Source organism: Hippopotamus amphibius, chromosome 8, assembly GCF_030028045.1.
Source record: "Hippopotamus amphibius kiboko isolate mHipAmp2 chromosome 8, mHipAmp2.hap2, whole genome shotgun sequence".
In the NCBI taxonomy this organism is placed as follows: Eukaryota; Metazoa; Chordata; class Mammalia; order Artiodactyla; family Hippopotamidae; genus Hippopotamus; species Hippopotamus amphibius.
The window spans coordinates 79,430,397-79,441,434 of NC_080193.1; the positions used below are offsets into that span (position 1 = coordinate 79,430,397).

The 11,038-nt window shown below is 35.7% G+C and overlaps 1 pseudogene; it reads left to right on the forward strand.

Moving 5' to 3' along the window:
- Positions 1-4,060, forward strand: part of LOC130859188 (60S ribosomal protein L7a-like) — a 44,768-nt pseudogene extending 40,708 nt beyond the window's left edge.
- The last annotated feature ends 6,978 nt before the right edge of the window (positions 4,061-11,038 follow it).

Genomic DNA, 11,038 nt, shown 5'->3' on the forward strand with positions numbered 1-11,038 from the left:
AACATTTAGACACACACATACACACACACATACACACACACGGATTCAAACAGTAAATTTGAGTGTGGGAATTCTACAAGACAAAAAACCCAGTTTCTTCAAATAATAAATTGCAAGCAAGAAAAAGAAGGAGGGAGAAACTGATAGAACTGAAAGAGACTTATGAGACATACCAACCAAATGCCATGTGTGGAATTTTTTATCCGAATTCAAAATATGAACTGTATAAACATTTATGTGACAGTATTTATAAGATATTTGGCAGAAATTTGAACACTGACAGGGTGTTTGAGGATATTACAACTTTATTGGCAGCGATTTTAGGTGCAACAATGATATTGTGTTTATGATTAAAAAAAGAAGTGCTCTTATCTTTCTATAGGTATTTTCTTAAATGTTTACAGATGAAATGATACGGTGTCTTGTATTTGCTTCTAAATATTCTGGGACTGTAGGGGAAGTGGGTAGAGAATATAAATAAAACAGGATTGGCAATGTGTTGAAAGTTATTGAAACTAGATGATTGAAATTAGTGTTTGGGATTTTCCCCTTAGAGTTCATTTATGACATCCTAGAAGATTTTAAAATTGTGACTTTTTGTTCGACTCATGGGCCTCTGCACCACAGAGCCTTTTAGGGGCTATTGGGATGGCGATTATGTTGCTGGGTGGCTCTATTTCCCCTCTGTAATTTAAGAGAGCCTTTAATGGTAGCTAAAAAAATATCCACTGTTCCAATTACCTCCAGGAATCAGAATCTGTAATTAAAAGAAACCATTACCATGAGCCACAGAAGTAGACAGATTTTTAGAAACAAGTTTGAATTTGAGATCAACCAAAATTGCCACATACTAGATACTTTTAAAATGTATCCATTCTTTTGTGCACCCAGTGCTTGAGATCTTAAACTAGGCTTTTAAAGTGGGTACTTTATTTTCATGGATCACTAATAAATAAATATGTGCAAGCTTATTTTAAGCAGTGATCCAAATTTTGTGGAATAGTCATACTCATTTTTCTCCTCCATTAATATTTAGTCTTTGCAAAGTAGAGCAAGTGAATTCAGTTTCAGTTCGCATACAGGTTAACCCCTTCCTGTTGCTACTGACCAGACCCAGAGTCTAAAACAGATGCCCTTTGGACCAGGAAGGATTGTTATTGTTCCAGTTATTTTCAGCATCACTGGAAATTATTGGACCTTCTGTTTAAGATGACACCTCTTAAAACAATTACACCCCACCCCCTAATCATCCAGTATATACATACACTTTCCCACCTCCGTAAGTAACGTGTGATGAGCTTTTGAAAAGTTTATTTGTATTTTATCCAAGTGGCATGCATATATACTTTAACATGTCCAAACGTACTAAAGAATTTTAACAAAACCCAGCAGTTTCCCTCCCCATACTTCCTATAAATGAATGCTCACCCACCAAAGACCACCAGGAGCACCCCAGTGGTTGAAAGAGTTGGTTTATTATTTATTGTACTGAGGGAGACCCCACATAATGGGGATCTGTGGGAAGTCCCAGTAAGAAGGTGTTAGTTAGAATCATAGCATTTGGGCTTGTATTAGGTGATTTGAGGGAAGGGTCAGTGAAGTGGGTCTTTGCTCTGGATTGGATGCTATCTACAAGCAGGGGCAATGCTGTAATTCCCATAACCAACTTGAAGAAGGGGAGACAAATGAGCCTAAAGCTGATTGGTAAAAAGGCAGCAATCACTCATATTAACAGGAACGGGGAAGTTTGGTCATCTCGTGGCTTGAACAATCCTCATGTTCTGTCTGTGTTAGATGTGATTATGGAGTGGTCTTGTTTTTGTTTGGATCCATCACAGGCACAGAATGGCCTTGTCTGGTGTTGCAGTTCCTGTCCAAGGGGAGGACAGCATGCCCGCCAGTTCCCAGGTCTCCTCCCCTCTATCTCTCTCCTCACTTCCTCAAGTCCCTCTCTTTTATTCTCTATTGGAATATACAGATATCCATCTAGATCATATGTTCATATAATCTCATATTGATTTCCTCTTATATTAGCTCTTTTATACCTGCTGCTACCCCATTCCCTCCTTCTCTTTACCCCCTTCCTAATAGGTTTATATAATTTTTAGTTAAATGAATATCCAGTGTTTCTTTGATGCCTTTGCAAATATTATTCACAGTTGAATATCCAGTGGATTATGATGTTTTCCTTCTTTACTTTCTGTCTTTCTTGAGACTGAAATAGTTTTTTTTTTTTTTTCATTTACAAGGTTATCTTTGCACTTCTTGCTAATTCTTCTGACCTCCTAATAGCTCCATAAGACAATTTGCCATAAGGCCGATAAGAACAGTTGCTCTATACAACTGTCTTTCTCCTGGAGATGTCCTTGCTCTCTCTGGGCTGGTTTTGCTCCAGATATTGTGCACTCTGTCACTGGGTTACTTCTTCTCTGAATGATTGTCCTTGGAATTTACTAATCTGGAGTTTGATGCTCTGTTCTCTGGATGTTTTGCGTTGCTCTTTCTTGGTTTACTAACTTGGCGTGGAGCACATCCTCCAGTAATTTGATCAGATTAAAGATGGCATCTCCACAGAGGCCATGGTGTGGACAGCTCTCCACATGTCTGTTTCTGGTGTCACGTTGCTCCAGGAATGTCTGTGGGGCACAGTTGTCTTCCTGAGATCTCCCTTCACCGTCTTGAAGACTTTCATCACTTCCCTGCTGGGTTGTATCTTCCCTGTTATGAATCTCTCATCATCTTTTTTTCTTGGTCTTTTCCCTCCTAAGGTGGAAATCATCTCCCAGTAGCCCCTTTAGCAAAAATGCAATGGAAGTAAATGTTTTGGGAAATTTCCTTAAGAAAATATCCTTTATGCTACCCTGACAGGTGATAGATAGTTTGAATATAGAATACACAGCTGGAATTAACTTTTCTTCAGCAATGTAGAGTCATGATTTCATTGTTTTGTTGTTCCTTCGGTTACTATTGAGGAGTCTAAAGTCATCTGAGTTCCTGATTCTTCGTAGGAATTTGCTTTTTTTACTTTTCTTTCTAGAAAATCACAGAATATAATAATAATGAAAAAGGTTGAAATATGGTGAGAATTACCAAAATGTGACACAGAGATGCAAAATGAGCAATTGCTGTTGGATAAATGGCACCGACAGGCTTGCTCCATGCAGGGTTGCCACAAACCTTTAATTTGTAAAAAACGCACTATCTCCAAAGTACAAGAAAACGAAGCCCAATACAGTGAGGTCTGCCTTTACTTGGAAGTGCAGCTACTTGCAGTTGGCTAGTGTGTGTTCACCTAGTTTTCAAAGACCCATTGGAATTTTTTCAATCTAAGAAATTTAAGAATACTTAAGAATGGTGATGACATTTTAAACCTCCTAAATCACTGATACAGGACATCGGCCCAAAAGGACCTCCCCCACTTTGTCAAATGGCCTGACTACATCTGGCTACAGTGGCAAAGAGCTATCATCTCTAAGTGGCTGGAAGTGCCTCCTCACTTAACAAGTTCACTCAGGCCTTGGACCACCAAACAGGTACTCAACTGCTTAAGCTGATCCACAAGTACAGACCAGACATGAAGCAAGAGAAGGAGCAGAGATTGTTGGCTCAGGCTAAGAAGAAAGCTTCCAGCAAAGGGAACGTCCCCACCAAGAGGCCACCTGTCCTTCCAGCAGGGGTTAATACTGTTACCACATTGGTGGAGAAGAAGAAGCTTCAGCTGGTGGTGATTGCAAATGATGTGCATCCCATCGAGCTGGTTGTTTTCCTGCCTGCCTTGTGTCATAGGGTGGGGGTTCCCTACTATATTAACAAAGGGAAGGCCAGGCTGAAGCATCCAGTCCACAGGAAGAACTGTACCACTGTCATCTTTACACGAGTTAACTCAGCAGACAAAGGACCTCAGGCTAATCTAATGGAAGCTATTAGCACCAATTACAATGACAGATATGATGAGATCCACCATCACTGGGGAGGCAATATCCTGGGTCCAAAGTTGGTGGCTTACTTTGCCAAGCTGGAAAAGGCAAAGGCCAAAGAACTGGCCATCAGACTGAGCTAAGTATACACTATTGGGTTTTCTATACATACAAGTAAAAAAAAAAAAAAAAAAATTCCTCCAAAATAAAAAAAAAAAGAATGAATTAAGATCATATGAAAAGGCTAAATAAACAGGTAATTGGCTGCTTCCCAGGATGTGAGGAAATAGGAAGAAAATATATTTATTGAACAAGAACTATGTGTTCACCACTATGTATAATGTCAAAGTGACCTTGTAAACATTATTATCTCCATTTTAAAAGTGGAGAAATAGGCTCAGAGAAATTATGTAACTTATTCAAGTTCTTTTAGCTGGTAAAATGAAAAGGGGTGATTTAAACCCAGGGTTGTTGAGTTTCCAGTTCGTTATTTCCACTATAGCTTGAAATTTCCTAGACTAAAGGAAATGGAATTTTACTATGTGGTATAAATTCCACAAAATGCCTGGCAGTGGGATATGTTTCCTGCCAGTGAAAATGCGCTCTTTGATATGTAACTGAACCCATACCCTTTAAAATGGAAGAGAAAACAGTAGAGTTAACCAATTAAAAGAAAAAGTATTAATTTAGTTACGTAAATTAATAAATACTCGTATTTAAGGAGTATTCTATATGGGTATAAGTTAGTATAATAGAGATTGTTCCTGCTTTTTACTATGTATTCAAAATGCAAGATACAAATATAAAAAATAGATGTATATCTAAAGTTTATATTGATAAAATCTACATATTGAACTATATAAGCTATATCAATATAAACTAAACATACTAGACACAAAAAGGATATGCAAGCTCCAGTATGAAAGGAAATCCTTGATATGTAACCCAAAACTAAATCTCAAAGTTCTATTTAGGTTACAAAAAATTAAATATGTATTTTTCAATCCTTGGTTTACTTAAGATAAATGATACAATGTTTTTGAATGGTGTTTTCCAGCTACACTGTAATAGAGTTAAGATATTTGAGTATTATGTCTTGCCTGACTACTTAGAAAGAATCTAGATACCCTTCTTTTCCTTCAGTCTTTGAAAATGGTTCTAAAATAGGTAAAATAAACACTTTAAAAAGAAGTCATGGTTGTAGCAGATATAATGAAATAGGGCTGGTCACAGATTATATAATGTATAATTTTACTTGAATGAGTTAATTACACATCGTGGGACAGTTTTGACTTGTCTGGACAAACACATCTTGTCCTTAGTTTGTGCAAACAATGGTAGAAAGCATAGAGCCGTGCTTGATCCCAGTTGGCTTGTAACTACTATTTTCATTTGCAAGAGGGCTATGTTTTCACATTCTTGGCTCTGAAGCCAGCACAAATTATGTTCCCTGTGATTAAAAGATGATATTGGCTATCCTTCCCTCAGCCTTGGGGCCACCTTGTCTGGGCTACAAGCGTGAGACAAAGCTTATACTCAATCTCTTTTTCATTTCACTGTTACCAGCAGATTTTATGTTCTCAGGAGAAGAAATTGTAATTAGTCTTCCCACTAAGTTAAAGGATAATTGGAGATTTCACTGTTTCTTTATTTAAATACCCTTAAATTTTTTATTTGAGAGTTCCTATGGTTTAAGATTGAAATGAATTGTGATGGTTTTTATTCTTTGTTGGTGTATTAGTTATCTAGGTCTGCCATTACAAATACCACAAGCTGGGTGGCTTGAATAACAGAGATTTATTTTCTAACAGTTCTGGAGGTTGAAAGTCAACAATCAAGGTGTCAGCGGGTTGAGTTTCTTCTGAGGTCTCCCTTCTTGGCGAGTAGATGGCCAACTTCTCACTGTGCCCTCATATGGCCTTTCCTCTGTGTGTGTGCACTCTTGGTATCTCTCTTTAAATGTCCTCTTCTTAGAAGGACACCAGTCAGATTGATGAAGGCCCACTCTAAACACCTCATTTCAACTTAGTCATCTCTTTAAAGACTATCTTCAAATATAGTCACATTCTGAGGTATCAGAGATCAGGACATCAATATATGAATTCTGGAGAACACAATTCAGCCCATAATAATTAGAATACTCATTTTTCAAGGCACATAAGAGATACTGGAACAAACTAACTTTGAACCTTTTTGACAAAATATTGGCAGCTCCACTAAAGTTTAGTTGGTGAAAATATATCTGAATATTCTCTATGTTCCCCTATTGATTATCAGATACCTATTCCCTTACCTATTATTTTGTAGTGGACACACTCTCCCAACAAGTTTGTCAGTTTTTACTTATGCTTATGCTGAATTCTTTCCTAATCCAATTCTACCATTTTGTTAACACATTATTTTTCATTGCACTCATATGTATATGACTCTATATATCCCCTCATTGGCAGCCTCATTCCTTTGATGTTTTATAGCTACTTCACAGAAATTATGTCTTTCAGTATGTAGATATTATCTTTTTCAATAATAAAAACAACACAGTGGATTCCACTTCCATTTAAGATGGAATGGACATCACTTCCATTACAGTAGCAAGAAAACAAAGGATAAACTAAAAATTATACTTTTTTTAAAGTTCCTTTTTAAAAAATGGATAAATAGAAGTCTAAATGAACTAAATTCCAGACAGGGATAAGCCTTTCCTAAAAGAGTAAAGAACAGCCACATTTATACACGGCACCATTGCCGAGTCTTGGTACTGGCAGAAGCTAGGGAGATACCTAAACAGAGAGGCTTTTCTGGGCAAAGATAAATGAGTTAAAGTTTGATTGACAGAATGACCTCGCATGATAGATAGAAGTCTGGAGAAGCCTGAGTGCCAAAATAAATCCCTCATTCTGAAAATTCTCATGCTCTGGGAATCTTGCTGATTTCCCAGTGGGGAAATAGCAGGAGAGCAAAAGAAGATCTTGCATCACACATAAGACTGAAATTTAATCTAGAGATGAACCGAAAGAAACTTATTTTCTCCCAACTCAAATTCTAATAAGATTAAAGAAATGAGCCCTTCAGAAAGCAGTGAGAGAAATTCAAGAGTTGGGCTGAAAGGCAAAGAGAGATTTATGTACAGTTGGCCCTTCCTATAACAGATGTGGAACCTGCAGATATAGAGGACTTGCTGTGCTATGCAATTTTATATAAAGGTATTGAGCATTCCTGGATTTGGGTAGACGTAGAGATCGTGGACCCACTCCCCACACAGAAGCTCAGGGATGACTACAATCTCATTTGAAACCAGATATAAATGGAAACTAATTAAAGTTTTGGCCCATGATGATACCTAAATGATCAGCCTTCACACCTGCTGCCCAGTAGAGAAAACTTGAATTCTGTCAGGGAAAAACAAAATAAAACAAAAACATACTTTAGTCTCTGCTGTTCCATTATACAAAATATGTGACCTATATTAAAAAAAATTATGAGGTTTGCAAATAAACAGAGAAATATGACCCATAATCAAAAGGCAGACTCATGGGTTACCTTGATGTTGGAATAAACTGGGAATTTAAAAATAATTATTATGAAGTGGTTAGAACATTTCGAGGAAAGATGGATAACATGGATGAACAGATAAAGAATTTCAGCAGAGAAGTGAAAATCTAACATTAAAGCAAGTGGAAATTCTAGAACTGAAAGTAGAAAGTACATGAAATGAAGTCATTGGATAGATTTAATATAATTTTGGACAGCAGAAGATAGGACCAGGAAGTCAGAGATAGGTCAATCGAAAGTCAATAAATACAAAGAGACACTTTAAAGCAAAACTGCTGAAAACCAAGGAAAAAGAGAAAAATCTTAAAATCATCCAGAATAAGAAGTGATACCATGTTCAGATGAACAACAATAAGAATGGCAGCTGATTTCTCAACAGAAACAATAAAAGCCAAAAGACCGTAGAAAATAAAAAATCATGAACCCATAATTCTATATATAACAAAGGGATTCATTATGAAGGTAAAATAGAAACATTTTCAGCCTAACAGAATCTAAGAGAATTTATTGGCAACATGTCTGTATTATAAGAAATACCAAAGGAAGATAATCAGAGTGAATGTAAATGGTACCAGAGAAAAGCCTGGATCTCCAGGAAGAAACAAAGAACACCAGAAATAGTGAATGTTGGTAAGTGGTTAATATTGGAAAAGGACCATTGATTGTTTAAAGGTAAAATAATAAAATGCTGTGGTGTTTAAGAAGATATAGGAGTAAAATATATGATGGTGACAGCAGAGTGTTTTGACTTCTTAGGTTATAAACAGGTTTGCAATTTTAAGATAGAATGTGATGACCTGAGATGTATATTGCAATCTCTAAAAGAATCATTAGAATGATCACAAAATGGTAAATCTAAAAAGCCCATAATGAAAGGAAATACACAATTCATCTAGAAAAGGGAGGAAAGAAGGAAGAAAGGAACAGATAATAAATGTGAAAGATGATGAACAAATTAGTAAGACGGTGGACTTGAACTCAACTACACCAGTGAGCATATTCAATGTAAATAAACAAGCACTCCAGTTAGAAGTCAGAGGTTTAAGGGATGGATTAGAAAACACCCAAACATATGCTTTTTATAACAGAGACATTTTAAATATAAAGACATTTATACTGAATGTAAAATTATGAAAAAAAGGCTATACATCATGGAAACAGTAATTGTAAGAAATCTGGTGAAACTATTTTAATATAAGGTAAATAGACTTAAAGATAAGCAACACTATCATAAAAAAAGGTAACTCATAATGATAAAAGGGAACTTTAGGAAGAAAATATAAAAATTCTAAATGTGTTTGTATCAAATAACGTATTTATAAAAAAATGAATCAATACTTGACAGAATTAAAAGATAAATATGAAAATCCTACTTGAAATACTCATATCTCAGGAATTGGTAGGCAAATGTCTGTTAGAATTTGAACAACATTTTTAACCAACTTGATCTGACATTAGGAGCACGCGTCACATCCAGGACACACAGTCTTTTCACTCACTCATGAAACTTTCACCAAAGTAAACTTGTGCTGCCTCATAAAGCAGACGTCAAGTTTCTAAGAATTGGGGACATGCCGATATGTATTCTAAGACCAATGAAATTAAATTAGAAATAAGTATCCAAAAGACAACTAGAAAATTTGCAAGTATTTGGAAGTTTAAAAACACACTTCTAAGTGGTGCTGGGAAAACTGGACAGCTACATGTAAAAGAATGAAATTAGAACACTCCCTAACACCATAGACAAAAATAAACTCAAAATGGATTAAAGACCTAAATGTAAGGCCAGACACTATTAAACTCCTAGAGGAAAATATAGGAAGAACACTTCAAAATAAATCACAGAGAGATCTTTTTTGATCCACCCCCTAAAGTAATGGAAATAAAAATAAAAATAAATAAGTGGGACCTAATGAAACTTCAAAGCTTCTGCACAGCAAAGGAAATTATAAGCAAGACAAAAAGACAACCCTCAGAATGGGAGAAAATATTTGCAAATGAGTCAACAGACAAAGGGTTAATCTCCAAAATATATAAACAGTTCATCCAGCTCAATATCAAAAAAACAAACAATCCAATCCAAAAATGGGCAGAAGACCTAAATAGGCATTTCTCCAAGGAAGACATACAGATGGCCAAGAGGCACATGAAAAGCTGCTCAACATTACTAAATATTAGAGAAATGCAAATCAAAACTACAATGAGGTATCACGTCACACTGGTGAGAATGGGCATCATCATAAAATCTACAAACAGTAAATGCTGGAGAGGGTGTGGAGAAAAGGGAACGCTCTTGCACTGTTGGTGGGAATGTAAATTGATACAGCCGCTATGGAGAACAGTATGGAGTTTCCTTGCAAAACTAAAAACAGAGTTACCATATGACCCAGCAATCCCAATGCTGGGCATATACCCAGAGAACACCATAATTCAAAAAGACACATGCACTCCAATGTTCATTGCAGCACTATTTACAATAGCCAGGACATGGAAGCAACCTAAATGTCCGTCAACAGATGAATGGATAAAAAAGATGTGGTACATATGTACAATGGAATATTATTCAGCTGTAAAAAGCAATGAAACATGGACTTTTGTAGAGACCTGGATGGACTTGGAGACTGTCATACAGAGTGAAATGAGTCAGAAAGAGAAAAGCAAATATCGTATATTAATACATATACGCGGAATATAGAAAAATGGTACAAATCAACCAGTTTGCAAGGCAGAAATAGAGACACAGATGTAGAGAACAAACATATGGACACCAAGTGGGGAAAGTGGGGAGGGTTGGCGGAAAATAAATTGGGAGATTGGGATTGCCATATATACATTTCTAATAAAAAAAAAAAGTACCAAATTGTACACTCTAAATATATGCAGTTTATTGTATATCAACTGTATCTCAAAAAAGTTCTTAAAAAAAAACACACACACACTTCTAAATAGTTCATGGGTTAAAGAAGAAATCCTAAGAGAAATTAAAAAAGATTTTAAGTGGATGATAATGAAAACACAGCTTGTTAAGATGTGCTGGGTACAGTTCAATTGGTGTTTAGTGGGAAGTTTATAGTTTTCAGTGCATATATTGACAAAGTATATAAATCTAAAATTGGTGATCTGATTTTCTACATCATGGAGATATAAAAAGAGTAACTTAAACCCAATGAGTAGAAAGGGAATAATAATAAGAGCAAAAAGCAACTAAGTTAAAATAAAGATGACATTACAGAAAATTAAAAACAACTACAAAAGCAAAAGCTGATTCTTTGAAAAGATGAATTATATTGATAAACCTTTAGTAAGAGTGATCAAGGAAGAGAGAGAGTGACAATACAAATAATTATATATAATGAAAGATGGACTCCACTACAGATTGCACAGATTTTAGAAAGAAAATAGACAGCTATTATTAAAAACTTCTTGCCAATAAACTCAACGAGTAGATGAAATGAGCAAATTCATTGGATCCAATTTATAAAACTGACACAAAATTAAATGGAAAGATTGAATATTCTTATATGTTGTAAAGATATTAAATTTGCAAAAACCAAATCATTCATTGAAGA